The sequence below is a fragment of the Aquarana catesbeiana genome, linkage group LG02, assembly GCF_042186555.1.
Source record: "Aquarana catesbeiana isolate 2022-GZ linkage group LG02, ASM4218655v1, whole genome shotgun sequence".
NCBI lineage: Eukaryota > Metazoa > Chordata > Amphibia > Anura > Ranidae > Aquarana > Aquarana catesbeiana.
In genome coordinates, this window is record NC_133325.1 from 467,538,475 (window position 1) to 467,561,948 (window position 23,474).

A 23,474-nucleotide genomic window follows, 5' to 3' on the forward strand; every position below is an offset into this window, starting at 1 on the left:
ACAATGACAGGGCCCAGGGCAGCTACCGGATCCATATACACTTGCACATGGTGTTATCGCACACATTACTGCAATGCAGTTCATTTTGAATGGCAGCCCAATGTGCAAAGACAATGCACTGCAGAGAAGTAAATGGGCTGAGGTGAACTTAAGCAGTATGTATAAGCATTGGGATAAAAGCTGGAGAAGATTATCATGTAGTGCCTGTGAAGGAATGAATGTAAGACATGATTTATGGGAGAACTTGCCATGGAAAGTAGGTGGGGTGATAATTTACAAGTATCTGCTTTATTGGCATGTCTCCACAAAACTGAAGGATTTATATGAATGACCCTGGAGTATTTGGGAAGGACTCTGGAGCAGTAGACATCTGATTCTATCTAAAGCAATGGATATGTGATGGCATACAAAACCCTAGCTGTGGAGTTTATAAGCGTATGTGGTATAAACAACAGCTGATGGCTCCTCTTGACTAGTATTAGGTATACCCTAACTGAAAGAGATTTAGTTTCCTAAAGCACTGTGTATTTTAAACTATTGCCATTTTAAAAAATAATCACTAAATCATATCACATTTCACACTTATCTATCATTGCATAGTGGATCAATGAATCAAGAGTTCTGTGTGTGGAAGGTGATCTGAAAGCCTGTGCTTCCATACTTGCCAACATATTAGTCCTAGTCCCCAGGATGTTGTCCCCCTCACCCATGGGCAAAAAGTAATATGCCCACCTTTAACAGTCTTGTCCAGATCACGCCCACTTTTTGGGTAGTCCTATACCTAATCACACAGGAATATCTCAGTCTGCGCATGCTCAGTGACTCAAAAATGATGATGCTGTGATTTTGGGACACAGTCCGAGACACAACATCATTGGAGTAGAGCACCTAGATGTGGGATGGCAAATCCGGTACATTTGACACCTACGTATGTGCTTTTTTATGCAATAGAGAAATTCAGAAATGCACTGTAAGCTTCTTACTGCTTCTCTTATAGTAAGCCTCATGCTAAAATGTTTTTCCCAGCCAACAATCAGATTTAAACCTGCTTTAGAAGTTTGAATGCAATTGGTTAACAGAACTACCAACAGGATAGCGATGCATAGCAGGGTAAATACTCACCTGGTTCCACATGTCACTGCCTTTCTGTCTAGATGAGCACATTATTATTAGTGAGAAGGGATGAGCTTGATGTTCGGGTCAAACATCGGGTGTTCGCCCGTACGCAGAACAGCGAACATTATGGGGCGTTTGCGGGAAATTAGAGATTGCAGTGCATTACTGTATGATGATTGGCAAAAGCATGCACCTGACCTGCATGCTTTGGCCAATCACAGCACGCTCTGCTAAGAGAGCCATAATTGGCCAAAGGCAAGGTGCCTTTGGCCAATCATGGCTCAGTGGGACTAAGTCCACGCCCTACACTATATAAGGCTGCTTACATAGTGCCCGTGTGTAGTGTTGTTGGCATGGACAGAGATAGCTTGAGTTAGATTAAGCAGGCATGTTATTCAGTTAGTGGCAGTGTATTTGATTGTATATATATATATATATATGTCAGTCTAGTGTGTGTGTGTGTGTGTGTGTGTGTGTGTGTGTGTGTATATATATATATATATATACAGTGGGGATGGAAAGTATTCAGACCCCCTTAAATTTTTCACTCTTTGTTATATTGCAGCCATTTGCTAAAATCATTTAACTTCATTTTTTTCCTAATTAATGTACACACAGCACCCCATATTGACAGAAAAACACAGAATTGTTGACATTTTTGCAGACTTATTAAAAAAGAAAAACTGAAATATCACATGGTCCTAAGTATTCAGACCCTTTGTTCAGTATTTAGTAGAAGCAGCCTTTTGATCTAATACAGCCATGAGTCTTTTTGGGAAAGATGCAACAAGTTTTTCACACCTGGATTTGGGGACCCTCTGCCATTCCTCCTTGCAGATCCTCTCCAGTTCTGTCAGATTGGATGGTAAACGTTGGTGGACAGCCATTTTTAGGTCTCTCCAGAGATGCTCAATTGGGTTTAAGTCAGGGCTCTGTCTGGGCCACTCAAGAATAGTCACGGAGTTGTTGTGAAGCCACTCTTTCGTTATTTTAGCTGTGTGCTTAGGGTCTTTGTCTTGTTGGAAGGTAAACCTTAGGCCCAGTCTGAGGTCCTGAGCACTCTGGAGAAGGTTTTCGTCCTGGATATCCCTGTACTTGGCCGCATTCATCTTTCCCTCGATTGCAACCAGTCGTCCTGTCCCTGCAGCTGAAAAACACCCCCACAGCATGATGCTGCCACCACCATGCTTCACTGTTGGGACTGTATTGGACAGGTGGTGAGCAGTGCCTGGTTTTCTCCACACATACCGCTTAGAATTAAGGTCAAAATCTTGGTCTCATCAAACCAGAGAATCTTATTTCTCACCATCTTGGAGTCCTTCAGGTGTTTTTTAGCAAACTCCATGTGGACTTTCATGTGTCTTGCACTGAGGAGAGGCTTCCGTCGGGCCACTCTGCCATAAAGTCCCGACTGGTGGAGGGCTACAACTTTCTCCTATCTCCCGACTGCAACTCTGGAGCTCAGCCACAGTGATCTTTGGGTTCTTCTTTACCTCTCTCCCCAAGGCTCTTCTCCCCCGATAGCTCAGTTTGGCCAGACGGCCAGCTCTAGGAAGGGTTCTGGTCGTCCCAAACGTCTTCCATTTAAGGATTATGGAGGCCACTGTGCTCTTAGGAACCTTAAGTGCAGCAGATTTTTTTTGTAACCTTGGCCAGATCTGTGCCTTGCCACAATTCTGTCTCTGAGCTCTTCAGGCAGTTCCTTTGAGCTCATGATTCTCATTTGCTCTGATACTGTGAGCTGTAAGGTCTTATATAGACAGATTAATAAATCTGAAAAAATGTCAACAATTCTGTGTTTTTCTGTCAATAAGGGGTGCTGTGTGTACAATAATGAGGAAAAAAAAAGAACTTAAATGATTTTAGCAAATGGCTATATTTTCCGTCCCCACTGTGTATGTGTGTATATATATATAGATATATAGATACATAGATACATATATATATATATATATATATATATATATATATATATATATATATATTTATGGGTGGAGCCCTATGTCCGATATGGACATAGATAACATTTGTAGTTAACATAAAACTTACCATTGGAAATAGACCTGGAAGTGTGGACTTACCATATGAAATGGACCTGAAAGTGTGCCTTGGTCTGCTGGTCGGTATGCCAGAATAAGGGGGCATACCCTAGTTTAAGAAATGATTATTCTGTAGAGAGAAATGAATGAAATGAATGAATGAAATGAATGCCTTGAAATGGGGATGGGAGGGTGGGTATCGCGCACAGGAAACCGACAAGCACCACAGGTGAGTGGGCTGCTTAAATACCCCCCGGGCTCCTCCCATAAATTCAGGCCACCATACTGGCCTTCCTACTTATGGGTGGAGCCCTATGTCCGATATGGACATAGATAACATTTGTAGTTAACATAAAACTTACCATCGGAAATAGACCTGGAAGTGTGGACTTACCATATGAAATGGACCTGAAAGTGTGCCTTGGTCTGCTGGTCGGTATGCCAGAATAAGGGGGCAAAAACACTCAGGTAGGGGTGTGGTTTTGTTGGTTCTGGCTTTGTTTATTTGAGCAAGTTTGGTGAATGCTTGTGCCGTTTCCTCCTGAGGAGTGGGGACGTACCGGGCGAGGTAGGCAGAGTTTCACCTTCTAAGTCTCTTGATGACGTGGTCTGGGACCCATGCCGAAATGCTGCCAAGGCTGCCCCAATACTAAGGAATGACTGGAGTGCTGACTGGGGTCGAGGTGTAGGCAGCGCAAAAGAACCCCCAGGTGTTTGATGAACTGGCAGGTACTCGAGGGTTGCCTGAAAAGGTAATAGGGGACTAGAGTTTGAGTGTTCCGGTAGGAGTGACAGTAGGCGGTCGAGTATGGTTACTGGCCACCGGACGTTGTTTACTTTATAGAGATGGATGTCTATCCTGGAGCTTGATTGCTGGGTTTTGGACACTGCAGGGTGGAGGATGAAATGGTGTTGGCAGCGGGCCAACTACACAGAAGTTGGCCTGCGGGATTGCTGCGGGTGAACTCGCTGGGCCGCCAGAAGCCGTGATAGGCCAAGTAATGGCTGCTTGTATGACCAAACTGGGGAGAAGGCCCAATAGCGAACTGGTTAATATAGTAGACATGTCCTAGAAGGTGGCAGCCTGGAACGAACGTGCAGTGGACATTAAACTGGTGTTGCCAAGATAATTACACCAGCCTGCGCAGGAAGGACACGACAGAACGATGCGGGCCTGGCTTCATTAAGAGGCTCGCCTCAGACCGGATGTCGGTGGCAAAGCCACGGCCTGTCCTGTCCAGATAGGACCCTGAAGTTAAGCAGCTGCCATGACCGGGTGTAACTTGAAGAGGGAGGAAGTCCGGGTAAACCCGGGGTTTAGGAGTGTCTCTGGGAACCATGTACTTGTAAACCGATGATGGCCAAAAATTGCCGCGAAACCTGTGGTGGCTGTGGCATCTGTCGCTATCTGGGGTGACAAGGGCGACGTAGGTGATAAGACCCTAGAGTTAAGGTATAATCATTGATACACCGATCCACGTAGTACGGGACTTTCCGACATTGATAGGTCCGCATTCTTAGAAAGACTGCAGCTACTAGTTAGTACACACCCGTGTATGGGTGAAGTCTTGGGGAACTAACCTGATACGGGTCCGTTTGTCAAGGGGGAGGCTGGCCTGCATGGTGTTCGTTAATTCAGAGGAGGATATTGTAGACCTGGTTCCGGATTATTGAGTTTTTTGAGACTACAAGCTGAAGGACATAATGGTATTACCAGCGAGTCAAGTGGTGTCTACATAGTACCTGGCTGCCTGTGCCAGTAAAAGTGAATTTGTTAGGCCGTAGAAAACCACAGAGGGCCAGGTAGATGGCTGCTTGTATGACTAGACTGTGGAATGTCTGAGGTTTTGACATGTCCCTGAAGATGGCAGTTGTGATGGGCAAGCGTTTGCCGTTAGCTATGGGCTGATGCTTCTGGACGCCACGTAGAAAGGATCCTACTGTATGAGCCGTAAACACGGATGACTCTCTGGAGTCCTGTGAGGGCAAGAAATGCTGGATGTTGGCTAGGTATAGCCTGATGATGTTATGAGGAGCCAGCTGTGTGTGGCAATATGATACCTGGTGCGGGGTGGAACCTGAATTCAACTGACCTAAGCGAGAAATGACACAGAAATCGATGAGTGGCTCGTATGAAATGCCACTGGAGACAAGTGGCCGATTAAGTGCCACTGAAGAATGATGTGTGACTGATTGTGATTGGATACGTACTTGCCATGATTGCAAGAAGTTATGCTTGGGTGTGTCCCTGCAACATTTGCAAGAAGTTGTGACTGGATGCGTGCTTGCAATGATTGCAAGAAGTTATGCTTGGATGCATGCTTGCAACGTTTGCAAGAAGTTATGCTTGGATGCATGCTTGCAACGTTTGCAAGAAGTAATGCTAAGATGCGTGTCTTGTAATGATTGTAAGATTTGTGCTTGAATGTGTGCTAGCAACGATTGCAAGGGAGTTCCTGTCGGTGGAGATGTGTTTGTAGTGACTGTGAAAAGTTCGTATTGCTGCATGTGCTTGCAAGACTGCAAGAGTTAAGCTTGGATGTGTGCTTGCAATGGTTGCGAGAAGTTATGTTTGAATGCATGCCTGCAACGTTTGCAAGAAGTTTTATGATTGGATGCATGTTTGAAATGATTGCAAGAAATTGTGCTTGGATGTGTGCTTACAACGACTGCAAGACGTTCTGCTTGGATGCGTACTTGCAACGATTGCAAGAAGTCATGATGGGATGTGTGCTTGCAACAATTGCAAGAGGTTATGTTTCGATGTGTGCTTGCAATGAAATGCAAGAAGTTGTGTTTGGATGCGTTTTTACAACGATTGCAAGAAGTTATACTTGGATGTGCTGTGACTACGAGGGGGTATAGTAGCGAGGCGAAGTTTTCAACGAATGAATCGGGACCATGACTGAGCTTCGAAGGAAGACGGGGTGTGGCCCTTTTTTATTTTTATTTTTTTATTTTTTTGACTGACCTAGAGGAAATGACAGATGACAACCGGTGGAGGGTTTGACTACCTGGTTTGACAGGTAAATTGCAACATGTTTAAGCGACAGGTGCATATCATTAAATAAATGAGTGAACTGTTGCCATGGCAGAGGCACGAATCAGTGTGCCATGACTGCGCCAATGAGGCCGCGCCAACTGGGGCTTGCCAGGATGAACCGATGTCCGACGGATGCCCTGAACTTGAATCGGGGAGCGGCATGCGACAATGAAATAAATTAAATGTTTGCCTTAGAATGAAATTAATGAAAAACGTTTCGCCATGACAGAGGCACGAATCAGTCGTGCCGCAGCTGCGACTGACAACAACCCGGACTCTGGAGCATGCATTGAAATGAGGCAAAAAGAAATGCTGGTGCATGCCGGAATAAATTGGTGCACGACGGATGCGACTGGATTTGAATGGGAGTGTGGTATTTTACCGTGAAATGTTTGCCCTGGCAAAGGCACGAATTGGTTATGCCGCTACTGATAGCTAACCAAGTTCTGATGCGGCGTTGGCTGAGGCCAAAACGTTTTACTTATACTACTTTATATATATATATATTTTTTTTTTTTGTATATTGTTTTTTTTTTTTTTTATTTATTTATTTATTTATTTTTTATTGTTTTTTTTTTTTTTTTTTTTTTTTGACTGCGACAAATGACGAGTCGGACTATGGAGTAGGAATGAAATGAGGCCAAGACAACTGGGGCGCGCCGGAACGAATCGGTGCATCTTGGATGCTACTGGATTCGAATCGGGGCGCGGTACGTGACAGTGAGATGAGTGAAATGATGAAATGAATGAAATGATTTGTCATGGTAGAGGCGCGTGCCATGACAGAGGCACGAGTCGATCATGTCGCGACTGCAACTGACAACGACCGGACTCCGGAGCATGTACTGAAATGTGGCCGAAAATACCTGGGGCACGCCGTGACGAATCGTTGCATCATGGATGCAACTGGATTTGAATCGGAACGTGATTCGTGACAGTTGAAATGATTCCCATGACAGAGGAACGAATCGGTGAGCCGCAAACTACGACTGACAACGAAGCGGACTCTGGAGCATGTCCAGAAATGAGGCCGGGCCCTGGGGCACGCCATAACGAATCGGTGCATCGAAGATGCGACTGGATTCGAACCGGAGCGCGGTAAGTGCAGGTGTAACATTTTGTTGCCATGACAGAGGCGCGAATCGATCATGCCGCTATAGCGACTGACTGCGAATCGGACTCTGGAGCATGTACTGAAATGTGGCCAATACCTGGGGCACGCCAAGACGAATCGGTGCATTTCCATGCGACTGAATTCGTAACGGAGCGTGATACGTGGCATGATAACCATGACAGAGGTACGAATCGGTGAGTCGAAAGTGACTGATAATGACGTGACTCTGGAGCATGTACTGAAATGAGGCCGTAACTACTGGGGCACACCGGAGCGAATCGGTGCATCATTTAGATGCGACTGGATTCGAATCGGAGCGCGGTACGTGACTGAAATGAAAGAAATGATTCGAAATGGTTTGAAATGTTAGAAATGAATTTAGAAATGTTCAAAATGAGAAATGATTGATATCGACTGACGTGGTTCGATAAGGAATAGCGAACCGCTACGGCTGTTTGCTGACGCCTGGTAATAATTAGACATGCCTAAAACGAAGCGACGTCTATGTCGCTGTGCTTTTTTTCAGATAACGAGAAATGGTGACATGACGACAGTGCGAGTAATACACATGCGGTTACGTTCGTGAAATTTGCGAGTGATTCGTAATTCTGATATCACGGTTTAGTGACATGACATAAAAGTACGTAAAAACAAAAATCCGAGGGGACCCTACCTGCGACAGCCCAGCCAGCCGCGTGGTGCGAACGAATCGGTAAACGCGGACTTCAAAAACTCTCGGGCACGGAGATCACGAATGCGGGAACTTGTGAGCCAAGTATTTGCGAACGCTGAAATCGGAATAGTCGGCCTAGTGACGTATATCGCGCACAGGAAACCGACAAGCACCACAGGTAAGTGGGCTGCTTAAATACCCCCCGGGCTCCTCCCATAAATTCAGGCCACCATACTGGCCTTCCTACATATATAGAGATATATATCTATATATATATATAGATATATACTCTGCATTTAGCATAGACTTTATATTCAATGTTTACTCTATATTCAGTCAGTGCAGGCGGTGTGTGTATATATATATATATATATATATATATATGATATATATATATATATATATATATATATATATATATATATATATATATATATATATATATACAGTCTAGTTGCCAGCGGTTTAGACATTAATGGCCGTGTGTTGAGTTATTTTGGGGGGACAGCAAATTTACACTGTTATACAAGCTGTACACTCATTACTTTACATTGTAGCAAAGTGTCAATTTTTAAGTGTTGTCACATGAAAAGATATAATAAAATATTTACAAAAATGCGAAGGGTGTACTCACTTTTGTGAGATACTGTGTGTGTGTGTGTGTGTGTGTGTGTGTGTGTATGTATGTGTGTGTGTATATATATATCTATATATCTATATCTAGATATATAGATATATACTCTGCATTCAGTGTAGCATATATATATATATATATATATATATATATATATATATATATATATATATATACACATATATATAGTGCATTCAGTGGTGTACAGTATATAATACACTTTAAGCGGTGTATCAGTCTAGTATATACTCTGCATTCAGTGTAGCCTATATATACAGTGCATTCAGTGGTGTACTGTTTCTAATACACTTCAGGCGGTGTACACAGTATCTAATACAGTGTGTATTATATATATACAGTCTAGTCTATATATATATATATACTCTGCATCCAGTGTAGCCTATATCTACAGTGCATTCAGTGGTGTACTGTTTCTAATACACTTGTGTATTAATATATATATATATATATATATATATATACAGTCTAGTCTATATAGTATCTCACAAAAGTGAGTACACCCCTCACATTTTTATAAATATTTTGTTATATCTTTTCACGTGACAACACTGAAGAAATGACACTTTGCTACAATGTAAAGTAGTGAGCTTACAGCTTGTATAACAGTGCAAATTTACTGTCCCCTCAAAATAAATCAACACACAGCCATTAATGGCTAAATTGCTGGCAACAAAAGTGAGTACACCCCTAAAAGAAAATGTCCAAATTGGGCCCAATTAGCCATTTTCCCTCCCCGGTGTCATGCGACTCATTAGTGTTACAAGGTCTCAGGTGTGAATGGGGAGCAGGTGTGTTAAATTTGGTGTTATTGCTCTCACTTTCTCATACTGGTCACTGGAAGTTTAACATGCCCCCTTCAAAGAACTCTCTGAGGATCTATAAAAAAAATTGTTGCTCTACATAAAGATGGCTTAGGCTATTCCAAAACGCCATTTCTTTTCACGGAAGGCCATTACGGCCATTACGACGCTCTACTGGCATGTGGAAGGCGATGTTTTGGCCTCGTTAGACAGGGCAGTCAGCAGTAAGGTTCATATGACCACTGACTCATGGCCAAGCAGGCATGGGCAGGGACGTTACCTTTCCTTCACGGCGCACTGGGTAACTCCGCTGGCAGCTGGAAAGGATGCAGGACAGGGTTCAGTGTTGTTGGAGCTTGTTCCGCCACCACGCCTCCAAAATGCTAGTGGTGATTCTGCCACAGCTCTCTCTCCACCCCTCTTCCTCCTCTTTTGCAGATTTGTCATCTGAACCAGCAGTGCTCCGTAAGCTTTCAAGGGGCTACACAAGCAGTCAGGCTAAAAGATGCCATGCAGTGCTTGAGTTGGTCTGCCTAGGGGACAGGAGCCACACTGGGTCAGAGATTCTGTTAGCTCTGCAGGGGCAGGCTCAGAGGTGGTTGACGCCATGCCAGCTTCAACCAGGAATGGTTGTATGCGACAATGGCACCAACCTTCTCTCCACCCTCCGACAGGGACACTTGACCCATGTTCCATGTTTGGCACACGTCCTGAATTTGGTGCAGCAGTTCTTGACCAGGTTCCCAGGCTTACAAGATCTCCTGAGGCAGGTCAGAAAGGTCTGTGGTCATTTCCGCTGGTCATACAATGCCAGTGCTCGGCTGGCTGACATTCAAAGGGAATGCAACCTGCCCACCAACCGCCTCATTTGTAACATGCCCACCAGGTGGAACTCAATGTTGACAATGCTGCAGCAGCTGTACACACAGCAGAGGGCAATCAATGAGTACCTGTGCAAGTATAGCACCAGCACAGGCTTAGAGGAGCTTGACTTCTTTTCGCCACACCCGTGGCTACTAATCAAAGATGCATGCACTGTCCTGTCACCATTTGAGGAGGCCACAAGGATGGTGAGCAGCGACAATACATCCATCAGTGACACTGTCCCTCTAGTCTTCCTGCTGGAGCACATGCTTCGTGGAATCATGGACAGGGCACTTGAGGCAGAACAGCGGGAGGAAGATGAGGATATCCTTTCCTCTCAAGGCCCCTTTTATCCAGATAGCATTCCTGCAGGTCCGCCAAACACACAGGAAGAAGATGAGGAGGAGGAGGATTGTGTCAGCATGGATGTAGAGGATAACACTCAGCAGCAGTCTACAAGGGATGGTTTTCAGTCTCCAGAAACCCAAGGAGTTTTACGTGGCTGGGAGGAGGTAGTTACAGATAATGTGATCCTTAGTGACCCAGAGGACTCAGAATCGAATGCCTCTGCAAACCTTTGATGCATGGCCTCTCTGATTCTGCAAAGCCTGTGAAAGGACCCTAGGATTCGGGGTATCAAGGAGGGGGATCATTAGTGGCTGGCAACCCTTCTTGATCCACGTTACAAGGGTAAAGTTGCAGAAGTCATCCTGCCTTCGCAGAGAGAGCAGAGGATGAAACATCTTCAGGAGGCCTTTAAGAAAGGTTTGTGTAATGCATTTCCAGACCTTGGGAGGTTACTATTTTCTGGTGCTGGACAACGTGTTGTTGAGGTTTCGTTCAGTCAGAGGAAAAACGGTGGAGAAGGTGGCCGGTTACCGATGCCTTTATAAAATTTTTCAGTCCTCAGAGCCAGCATCTGCATTATATGGTACAGGAATATCTAGGGGCAAGAGCAGACTTGGAGACCTTTTCAACAGAGCATCCACTGGGTTACTGGGTCTTGAGGATGGACCACTGGCCAGAACTTGCTCAATATGCAATGGAGCTACTGGCCTGTCCTGTATCCAGCATGCTTTCTGAACGAAAATTCTATGCTGCTGGAGGGTTTGTAACGGATCAAAGAGTGTGCCTGTCCAGAGACTCCGTTGATAGGCTCACATCCATTAAAATGAATCAGTTTCGGATCAGCAGCTATAAAGCACCCGATGCTGATGTACCTGAATTTGCTATGGATATGGGATCCCTTGAAGACTGCCTATGCTGACTATCCTATTCCTCTTCAATCTTGATGATGCTAGCTTCCAACAATATTTTTGGTTTAGGTCACTACCACCACCCAATGCCCAATTTTTTTGATTATAATTTTTGATATGATATTTCACAGCAGGGCCTGTTCCTGCACCCAACAAGAGTAACTGTAAAGGCCTTACAGTGTTCTGGCACCACCAAAACCAAAGGCCCAATTTTTTTAACCCTGTTTCACAGGGGCATGTAATTACAATTTTTTTATATAATATTTCACAGCAGGGCCCGTTCCTGCGCCCAACAAGAGTAACTGTGAGGGCTTAGTGTTCTGGCGCCACAAAAACCAAAGGCCCAATGTTTCTGCCCCTGTTTAACAGGGGCATGTAATTACAATTTTTGAAATAATAGTTAAGTAGGGCCCATTCCTGCGCCCAACAAAAGTACCTGTCAGGGGTTACAGTGTTCTGGCACCACCAACCCTGCTGTTCAGAGTATATAGTGCCTGGGGGACCCTCACACCATTTTTTTTACATTTTGGTGCAGGGTTTTCCTTAAAGAGGAGTTCCACCCAGGGGGTCAGGTAAAAAAAAATAAAAATTAAAAGTCAGCAGCTACAAATACTGCAGCTGCTGACTTTTAATTGGACACTTACCTGTCCCTGGGTCCAGCGATGCGGGGGATCGAAGCCCCGCTTGTCTCCCCCTCCGTTCAGTGGCGCCGGCATTGCAACTGTGGGCACCGGGCTGTGGCTTCACAGCCTGGCACCCACTGCGCATGCGCGAGCGGCGCCGCACGCCGTGATTGGCCGCTCAGTCACCTGGGACCTGTAATGGGTCCCAGATGATTGACAGCGGCGAGGGAGCAGAGCGGAGCCCTTCCTGTGCCGAGGGGGAAGTGATGTCACCAGCCCAGGCACTGGAAGGGGCAGACTACAAGGGACCCCCTAGCAACAGGCATTTAGAGGTAAGTTAAAAAAAAAAAATATCCAAATGTTTTTTTGTTTTTTTTTTTTTTAGGATTTTTCAAGTTTTTTTGTTTTTTTGGGTGGAACCCCACTTTAATATCCATACAAGACCTGAAGGATCTGGTATGGATTTTGAGGGCGACATCCATGCCATTTTTTTTTGGTGCTGTTATAAACATGGGAAGGATGTGCTACATTACAGGCAGACTAAGGAGACCCCCCAGGCACAATATTTAAAGAAATATTTAATTTTTCTTGTTTCATTTTAAGCATTATTACAATCACTGCTCCTGAAAAAAAACGGCTGTTTTTAAAACTTTTTTTTGCATTGATACATGTCCCCTGGGGCATGACCCGGGTCCCCAAACACTTTTTATGGCAATACCTTGCATATAAGCCTTTAAAATTAGCACTTTTGATTTTTCATGTTCGCATCCCATAGACTTTATTGGGCACAAATTTTTTGCCTGTTCGCATGTTCTGCTGCGAACCAAACCGGGGGAGGGTAGGGGGGTGTTCGGCTCATCCCTACTAGGGTTGCCACCTGTACGGGTTTCTCCCGGACAGTCCGGTTTTTAAATGATGTGTTCAGGTTTTCATCTGCTCCAGACCCGGACACATCATTCAGACCGAACTGCACCGGGAATGACATGTCTGCATGACCATCTGATGCATGTCTCCCCTCCCCGCCGTCCCGGGAGCCTGTCTCACTCACACAGCAGAACAAAGCTGCCTCCTCCCCATCCTCCTCCTTCTCATTCAGCTCTGTGTATACACACAGGAGGAGGAGGGGGGAGCAGGAACACATGCTGATTTCAGGTCTGTACAAAGTTTTCTATGCTTTGTAGATGGACAGGGAGGAGGGGGAGAGAGTGGCTGGGAAGGAGGAAACTAGAAAAATGTACACTTGGTGAAATGATTGGGGGGTTAGGAGGATATGTGCTGGGGGGGGGGGTGCTTTGGTATGAGAAAGGACATATTCTAGAAATGTGGCATATGAATGGCAGCCCAACGCACAAAGACAATGCACCTGTGCTGTAGCTTTGCGTTAGGAAAAAAGGGTAAAAGGGTCAAGCATGTTTTTTTAACATCCTAGGGTGTGTCGGTGACTTAATGCATGCTAGTGCATGTGTACTAATGCACCGCAGAGAAGTAAATGGGCTGAGGTGAACTTAGGTCATCATGGGCATGACGCAGAATGGCAGAAGCAGTATGTATAAGTATTTGACTGGAATAAAAGCTGGAGAAGATTATCATGTAGTGTCTGTGAAGGAATGAATGTAAGATATGAGTTATGGGAGAACCTGCCATGGAAAGTAGGTGGGGTGATAAAGTATCTGCTTTATTGGCAGGTCTCCACAAAACTGAAGGATTTATATGAATGACCTTGGAGTATTTGGGAAGGACTCTGGAGCAGTAGACATCTGATTCTATCTAAAGCAATGGATATGTGATGGCATACAAAATCCCTAGCTGTGGAGTTTATAAGCGTATGTGGTATAAACAACAGCTGATAGCTCCTCTTGACTAGAATTAGGTAAACTCTAACTGAAAGAGATTTAGTTTCCTAAAGCACTGTGTATTATAAACTATTGCCATTTAAAAAAATAATCACTAGATCATATCACATTTCACACTTACTGTATCTATCATTGCATAGTGGATCAATGAATCAAGAGTTCTGTGTGTGGAAGGTGATCTGAGAGCCTGTACTTCCATACTTGCCAACATATTAATCCTAGTCCCCAAGGATGTTGTCCCCCTCACCCATGGCCCAAACATAATATGCCCACCTTTAACAGTCTTGTCCAGATCACGCCCACTTTCTGGGTAGTCCTATACCTAATCACACAGGAATCTCCCAGTCTGCGCATGCTCAGTGACTCAAAAATGATGATGCTGTGATTTTGGGACACAGTCCGAGACACAACATCATCAGAATAGAGCACCTAGATGTGGGATGGCAAATCCAGTACAGTTGATACCTATGTATGTGCTTTTTTAATGCGAAAGAGAAATTCAGAAATGCACTGTAAGCTTCTTACTGCTTCTCTCTTATAGTAAGCCTCATGCTAAGATGTTTTTTTCCCAGCCAACAATCAGATTTAAACCTGCTTTAGAAGTTTGAATGCAATTGGTTAACCGAACTACCAACAGTATAGCGATGCAGAGCAGGGTAAATACTCACCTGGTTCCATGTGTCACTGCCTTATCTGTCTAGATGAGCACGTTATTACTAGTGAGAAGGGATGAGCTCGATGTTCGGGTCGAACATCGGGTGTTCGCCCGTTTGCAGAACAGCAGACATTATGGGGCATTCGTGGGAAATTCAAACGCAGTGGACCACCACATAATGCACTGTGAGATCGCAGTGCTTTGCTGTATGATGATTGGCCAAACCATACACCTGACCTGCATGCTTTGGCCAATCACAGTGCACTCTGCTAAGAGGGCCATAATTGGCCAAAGGCAGGGTGCCTTTGGCCAATCATGGCTCAGTAGGACTAAGTCCACGCCCCACACTATATAAGGCTGCTTACATAGCACCCGTGTGTAGTGTTGTTGGCATGGACAGAGAGATAGCTTCGGTTAGATTAAGCAGGCAGCTTATTCAGTTAGTGGCAGTGTATTTAATATAGCTCTGTGTTTGTGTGTGTATATATATATATATATATATATATATATATATATATATATATATATATATATATATATATACACACATATTATATATTCAGTGTTTACTCTATATTCAGTCAGTGCAGGCAGTGTATTAATATATGTATACAGTCTAATATATATATATATATATATACTCTGCATTCAATGTAGCGTATGTATACAGTGCATTCAGCGGTGTACAGCATATAATACACTTCAGGCGGTGTATCAAAATATATATATATATATATATATATATATATATATTTATTATTCTCTGCATTCAGTGTAGCCTATATCTACAGTGCATTCGGTGGTGTACTGTTTCTAATACACTTCAGGCGGTGTGTGTGTGTGTATATATATATATATATATATATATATGTATATATATATATTCCACATTCCGCTATTCCACAGTCTCCTTGTCCACAGTCACTCCTTCCATAGCCCCACCATCATGCACGGAGGAGTCCCCAGAATTATTCAACCACAGTATCGGTTATATGCTGCTGAAGGATGCGCATCGATTTGAAGGCTCCGATGTTGGCTCACAGGTTGAGGAAGGGAGTAATGTGAGCCTAGAGAGAGGGGGTGCCACAGAAGGACAAGAAACTGGCAGTCATGTTCCCCCACCTGCAGTATACTGCCAAGTTTGCTCTAGTAACAAGGAGGAAGGGGATGATGAGGTCACTGACTGTACTTGGGTGCCTGAGAGGAGGAGGCACAAATCCAAAGAGGCAGGATGTCCTCTAGGGGGCAGCTTAAGGGCAGCCACCCTATTGCATCACACCGCAGAGCTCCGCAGGTGTAGGGTGCTGCTGACTCCCCGCTGACTTTTAAAAGTTCCTTGGTGCAAGCCTTTTTCAACACATGTGCAGCAGATCACACCGTTGCTGTTTGCAACCTATGTCTGAAGCGGATCAATCGTGGCCAGAACAACAGCACTTGAAAGACCCACATCATAGAAAAAGGCAGACTTCTCCTTGCTCCTCATCTGGGATCTCCAACCCCACTATACCTCCAGTCCTCTCAAAAACCTGCACTGAGAGGAACGAAGGTATAGCAATAGGTGTCCCAAGGACTTGCAGCCAATTTCCTAGCAGTACACCACCAATTGATTTTAGCAGGCAAATTTCCCTACCCGTTACTGAACCGTAAAAAGAAATTTGATCCCAGCCATCCACATGCTCAGCATCTAAATGCTAGCTTGGCCAAATTGCTAGCACTGCAACTGCTGCCATTTCAGCTGGTAGACCCTGCCCCCTTTCGTGAATTTGTGGAATGTGCTGTACCTCAGTGGCAGGTTCCAAAACACCATTTCTTTTCATGGAAGGCCATTCCGTTCCCTACTGGCATGTGGAAGGCAATGTTTTGGCCTCGTTGGACAGGGCGGTCAGCAGTAAGGTTCATATTACCGCTAACTCATGGTCCAGCAGGCATGGGCAGGGACATTACCTTTCCTTCATGGCGCACTGGGTAACTCTGCTGGCAGCTGGGAAGGATGCAGGGCAGGGTTCAGTGTTGTTGGAGCTTGTTCCGCCACCACGCCTCCAAAATGCTAGTGGTGATTCTGCCACAGCTCGCTCCTCCACCCCCTCCTCTTCTTCTTCCTATATGGCCTCTTCTTCAGATTTGTCCTCTGAACCAGCAGTGCTCTGTAAGCTTTCAAGGGGCTACGCAAGCAGTCAGGCTAAAAGATGCCATGCAGTGGTTGAGTTGGTCTGTCTAGGGGACAGGAGCCACACTGGGTCAGAGATTCTGTCAGCTCTGCAGGGGCAGGCTCAGAGGTGGTTGACGCCATGCCAGCTTCAGCCAGGAATGGTTGTATGCGACAATGGCACCAACCTTCTCTCCACCCTCCGACAGGGACACTTGACCCATGTACCATGTTTGCCACACGTCCTGAATTTGGTGGTGCAGCGGTTCTTGACCAGATTCCCAGGCTTAGAGGATCTCCTGAGGCAGGTCAGAAAAGTCTGTGGTAATTTCCGCCGGTCATACAATGCCAGTGCTCGGCTGGCTGACATTCAAAGGGAATGCAACCTGCCCACCAACCGCCTCATTTGTGACATGCCCACCAGGTGGAACTCAATGTTGGCAATGCACACACAGCAGAGGGCAATCAATGAGTACCTGTGCAAAAATGGCACCAGGACAGGCTCAGAGGAGCGTGGCTTCTTTTCGCACACCAGTGGCTACAGATCAAGGATGCATGCACTGTCCTGTCACCATTTGAGGAGGCCACAAGAATGATGAGCAGCAACATTACATGCATCAGTGACACTGTCCCTCTAGTCTTCTTGCTGGCGCACATGCTTCGTGGAATCGTGAACAGGGCACTTGAGGCAGAACAGTGGGAGGAAGAGGAGGACATCCTTTCCTCTCAAGGCCCCTTTATCCAGATATCATTGCTGCGGGCCTGCCAAACACACAGGAAGAAGATGAGGAGGAGGAGGATTGTGTCCGCATGGATGTAGAGGATAACATTCAGCAGCAGTCTACAAGGGATGGTTTTCAGTCTCCAGAAACCCAAGGAGTTGTACATGGCTGGGAGGAGGTAGTTACAGATAATGTGATCCTTAGTGACCCAGAGGACTCAGAATCGCATGCCTCTGCAAACTTATGCTGCATGGCCTCCCTGATTCTGCAAAACCTGCGAAAGGACACTAGGATTCGTGGCATCAAGGAGAGGGATCATTACTGGTTGGCAACCCTTCTTGATCCACATAACATAGTTAAAGTTGCAGAAGTCATCCTGCCTTCGCAGAAGGAGCAGAGGATGAAACATCTTCAGGAGGCCTTTAGGAAAGGTTTGTGTAATGCATTTCCAGACCCTGGGAGATTACCATTTTCTGGTGCTGGACAACGTGTTGCTGAGGCTTCGTTCAGTCAAAGGAAGAGCGGTGGAGAAGGTGGCCGGCTGACCGATGCTTTTAAACAATTTTGCAGGGGCAAGAGCAGACTTGGAGACCTTTCCAACAGAGCATCCACTGGGTTACTGGGTCTTGAGGATGGACCACTGGCCAGAACTTGCTCAATATGCAATCAAGCTACTGGCCTGTCCTGCATCCAGCCTGCTTTCTGATAGGGATGGGCCGAACACTCCCGGTTCGGTTCGCATCCAGAACATGCGAACAGGCAAAAAATTTGTTTGAACACGCGAACACCGTTAGTCTATGGGACTTGAACATGAAAAATCAAAAGTGCTAATTTTAAAGGCTAATATGCAAGTTATTTTCACAAAAAGTGTTCGGGGACCTGGGTCCTGCCCCAGGGGACATGTATCAACGCAAAAAAAAGTTTTAAAAACGACCGTTTTTTCGGGAGCAGTGATTTTAATAATGCTTAAAGTGAAACAATAACAGTGAAATATTCCTTTAAATTTCGTACCTGGGGGGTGTCTATAGTATGCCTGTAAAGTAGCGCATGTTTCCCGTGTTTATAACAGTCCGAGAGCAAAATGACATCTCTAAAGGAAAAAGAAATAATTTAAAAGTGCTAGCGCTAGTGCCGGCTATTAATGAATTGTCGGTCCCGACAATACACATAAAAGTCATTGAAATTCACTGAAAAATTTAAAAAAAAAATGCATGGGGATCCCCAAAATTCTTTTACTGGGCCCTTCAGGTCTGGTATGGATATTAAGGGGAACTCCGCGCCAAAATTAAAAAAAAATGGCGTGGGGTTCCCCCCAAAATCCACACCAGACCCTTATCCAAGCACACAACCTGGCAGGCCGCAGGAGAAGAGGGGGGGACTAAAGAGCGCCCCCCGAACTGTACCAGGCCATGCCCTCAAGATTGGGAGGGTGCTTTTGTGTAGCCCCCCCAAAGCACCTTGTCCCCATGTTGATGGGGAGAAGGGCCTCATCCCCACAACCCTTGCCCGGTGGTTGTGGGGGTCTGCGGGCAGGGGGGCTTTTCAGAATCTGGAAGCCCCCTTTAACAAAGGGAACTCCCAGATCCCGGCCCCCTTGTGTGAAACGGTAATGGGGTACTTTGTACTCCTACCATTTCACCCAAAAAAGTGACAAAAAAGGTAAAAAAAAAACACACACACAGCTTGGCACAAGTCCTTTAATAAAAAAAAAATTCCAGCGATGTAATCCTTTTACGATCCACGAACGATACAGCCTCCTCCATAGGAGGCGCCCGGCAGAATGATGCGCAACTCGGATGACAGTTCTTAGATAACCGAGGGCGGGGCCACCCGTGACATGGACGGGTGACCCCGCCCGCCTCTGATGCAAGGGGAAATGCCAGGGTTACCCAGTGACATGTACGGGTGACCCTGCCCCCCTCTGATGCAAGGGAAATGCCAGGGTTACTCTGACATGTACGGGCTACCCCAAAGCACCCTTCCAATGTTAAGGGTATGCGGCCTGGTATGGTTCAGGAGGGGGGCCTACTCTCTCGTCCCCCCTCTTTTCCTGCGGCCTGCCAGGTTGCATGCTTGGATAAGGCTCTGGTGTGGATTTTTGGGGGAATCCCACACCATTTTTTTTTTATTTGGGTGCGGAGTTCCCCTTAAAAGCCATACCAGACCTGAAGGGCCTGGTAATGGAATTTTGGGGGACCCCCATGCATTTTTTTAATTTTTTTATTTCAATGACTTTCAATGACTTTTGTGTGTATTGTCAGGACCGACAATTCATTAATAGCCGGCACTAGCACTTTTAAATGACTTTTTTTTCCTTTAGAAATGTCATTTTGCTCTCGGACTGTTATAAACACGGGAAACATGCGCTACTTTACAGGCATACTATAGACACCCCCCAGGTACGAAATTAAAAGGAATATTTCACTTTTATTTTTTCACTTTAAGCATTATTAAAATCACTGCTCCTGAAAAAACGGCCGTTTTTAAAACTTTTTTTTGCATTGATACATGTCCCCTGGGGCAGGACCCAGGTCCCCAAACACTTTTTATGACAATAACTTGCATATTAGCCTTTAAAATTAGCACTTTTGATTCCTCCCATAGACTTTCAACGGGTGTTCCGTGGCTTTCATATTTGCCGCGAACACCCCAAATTGTTCGCTATTCTGCAAACGGACGAACAGCCACAGACAGCCCATCCCTACTTTCGGAATGCAGATTCAATGCTGCTGGAGGGTTTGTAACGGATCAAAGAGTGTGCCTGTCCACAGACTTCATTGATAGGCTCACATTCATAAAAAATAATCAGTCTTGGAACAGCAGCTATCAAGCACCTGATGCTGATGTAACTGAATTTGCTATGGATATAAAATCCCTTGAAGACTGCCTATGTTTACTATCCTATTCCTCTTCAATCTTGATGATGCTAGCTTCCAAAAATATTTTTGGTTTAGGGCACCACCACCCAAGGCCCAATTTTTTTAATTATAATTTTTGATATGATATTTCACAACAGGGCCTGTTCCTGCGCCCAGCAAGAGTAACTGTAAAGAGCTTACAGTGTTCTGGCACCACCAAAACCAAAGGCCCAATTTTTCTAACCCTGTTTAACAGGGGCATGTAAATACAATTTTTTTATATAATATTTCACAGCAGGGCCCGTTCCTGTGCCCAACAAGAGTAACTGTGAGGGGTTACAGTGTTGTGGCACCACCACCACCCAAGGCCCAATTTTTCTGCCCCTTTTTAACAGGGGCATGTAATTACAATTTTTGATATAATATTTTACAGCAGGGCCGTTCCTGCACCCAACAAGAGTAACTGTGAGGGGTTACAGTGTTCTGGCGCCACCAAAACCAAAGACACAATTTTTCTGCCCCTGTTTAACAGGGCCATGTAATTACAATTTTTGATATATTTCACAGTAGGGCCCATTCCTGCGCCCAACAAGAGTACCTGTGAGGGGTTACAGTGTTCTGGCACAACCAACACATAGGGCCCAATTTTTCTGCAGAGTATATAGGGCACACTAAATAATATCTATACTGCTATTCAGAGTATATAGTGCCTGGGGGACCCCCACACCATTTTTGTTTACATTTTGGTGCAGGGTTTTCCTTAATATCTATACCAGACCTGAAGGGCCTGGTATGGATTTTGAGGGGGACATCCATTCCATTTTTTTTGTATTTTTGATGAAGTTATAAACATGGGAAAGATGCACTACATTACAGGCAGACTAAGGAGAACCCCCAGGCCCGATATTTAAAGAAATATTTCATTTTTACTGATTCACTTTAAGCATTATTAAAATCACTGCTCCCCAAAAAAAGTCAGTTTTTAAAACTTTTTTTTGCATTGATATATGTCTCCTGGGGCAGGACCCAGGTCCCCAAACACTTTTTTATGGCAATACCTTGCATATAAGTCTTTAAAATGAGCAGTTTTGATTTTTCACGTTCGCGTCCCATAGACTTTATTGGGCACAAATTTTTTGCCTGTTCGCATGTTCTGCTGCGAACCAAAACGGGGGGGGGGGGGTGTTCAGCTCATCTCTACTAGGGTTGCCACCTGTACGGGTTTCTCCCGCAAAGTCCATTTTTTGAATGATGTATTTGGGTTTTCATCTGCTCCAGACCCGGGCACATCATTCAGACTGAACTGCACCGGGAATGACATGTCTGCATGACCATCTGATGCATGTCTCCCCTCCCCACCGTCCCGGGAGCCTGTCTCACTCACACAGCAGAATGAAGCTGCCTCCTCCCCATCCTCCTCCTTCTCATGCAGCTCTGTATGTACACACAGGAGAAGGGGGAGTAGGAACACATGCTGATTTCAGGTCTGTACAAAGTTTTCTATGCTTTGTAGAGGGACAGGGAGGAGGGGGAGAGAGTGGCTGGGAAGGAGGAAACTAGAAAAATGTACACTTGGTTGGGTGTTGTTGGCGGGGTTAGGAGGTTATGTGCTGTGTGGTATGAGAAAGGGCATATACCAGAAGTGTGGGATGAATTTGAAACCTGACAGCCCCTTCCAGCACTAGCCCTCTCCCTCCCAGAGTGCCCCCCAGCACATATCCAACCCCCCTTCCAGCACTAGCCTTCTTCCTCCCAGAATGCCCCCAGCACATATCCAATCCCTCCTTCCAGCACTAGCCCTCTCCCTCCCAGAGTGGCCCCCAGCACATATCCAATCCCCCCTTCCAGCACTAACCCTCTCCCTCCCAGAGTGCCCCCCCAGCACATATCCAACCGCCCCCTTCCAGCACTCGCCCTCTTCCTCTCAGAGTGCCCCCCAGCACATATACAACCCCCCCTCCATCACTAGCCCTCTCCCTCCCAGAGTGCCCCCAGCACATATCCACCCCCCTTCCAGCACTAGCTCTCTCCCTCCCAGAGTGCCCCCAGCACATATTCAATCCCCCTTCCAGCACTAGCCCTCTCCCTCCCAAACTGCCCCCAGCACATATCCAACCCCCCTTCCGCACTAGCCCTCTTCCTCCCAGAGTGCCCCCAGCACATATCCAACCCCCCTTTCCAGCACTAGCCCTCTCCCCCCCAGAGTGCCCCCAGCACATATCCAACCCCCCTTCCAGCACTAGCCCTCTCCCTCCCAGAGTACCCCCCAGCACATATCCAAACCCCCTTCCAGCACTAGCCCTCTCCCTCCCAGAGTACCCCCAGCACATATCCAACCCCCCTTCCAGCACTAGCCCTCTCCCTCCCAGAGTGCCCCCCCAGCACATAGCCAACCCCCTTTCCAGCACTAGCCCTCTCCCTCCCAGAGTGCCCCCCCAGCACATAGCCAACCCCCTTTCCAGCACTAGCCCTCTCCCTCCCAGAGTGCCCCCCAGCACAGATCCAACTGCCCCCTTCCAGCACTAGCCCTCTTCCTTCCAGTGTGCCCCCCAGCACATATCCAACCCCCCCCTTCTGCACTAGCACTCTCCCTCCCAAAGTGCCCCCCTGCACACACTAGCTCCTGCTTGGCAAGTTAGTAGAGCCTAGTGCCAGAACTTATTCCTGCACTGGGCTCCTGGACTCAGCCCGGATTCATGGGATGCTGGGATTTTGTTCAAATCTCAGGAAAGGCCCATTAAAACTGGGACAGTTGGGAGGTTTGTTTTTTATTAGAAGGGGGAAAGGATTTGGGTTTGTGGGGGATGTGTTTGTACTGGCTGGGGGGATATAGGTGGGAATATATGTGATGTAACTGGGGAGAGGACTTGTGTAGGAGGGGTTTGGAGGAAAGAGGATTTGCGCTGGAGAGTATGAGGGGAGAGGAACTGTTCCAGGATGGGGAGCATGTTGTGAAAGGGGGAATTTGGAGGAGAGAATTTGTACTGGGAGGAGGATTTATGCTTGAGGGGATGTTGGGGTGGAGTATTTGTGCTGGGATGAGGAGCTGTGCTGGGA

General features: G+C 46.0%; 1 protein-coding gene across 2 annotated transcripts in view; it reads left to right on the forward strand.

The window, feature by feature from the left end:
- Positions 1-23,474, forward strand: part of AMPD1 (adenosine monophosphate deaminase 1) — a 178,427-nt gene that overhangs the window by 50,839 nt on the left and 104,114 nt on the right. Inside the window, exon 1 of one of the 2 annotated variants that reach the window (XM_073615698.1) lies at positions 13,271-13,335. The exons of the other annotated variant lie outside the window; for it this stretch is intronic. The gene's annotated coding sequence lies outside the window, so the exon portion shown is untranslated. Of the gene's footprint in view, positions 1-13,270; positions 13,336-23,474 lie in introns of those variants that run through there. 2 annotated transcript variants of the gene reach the window in all.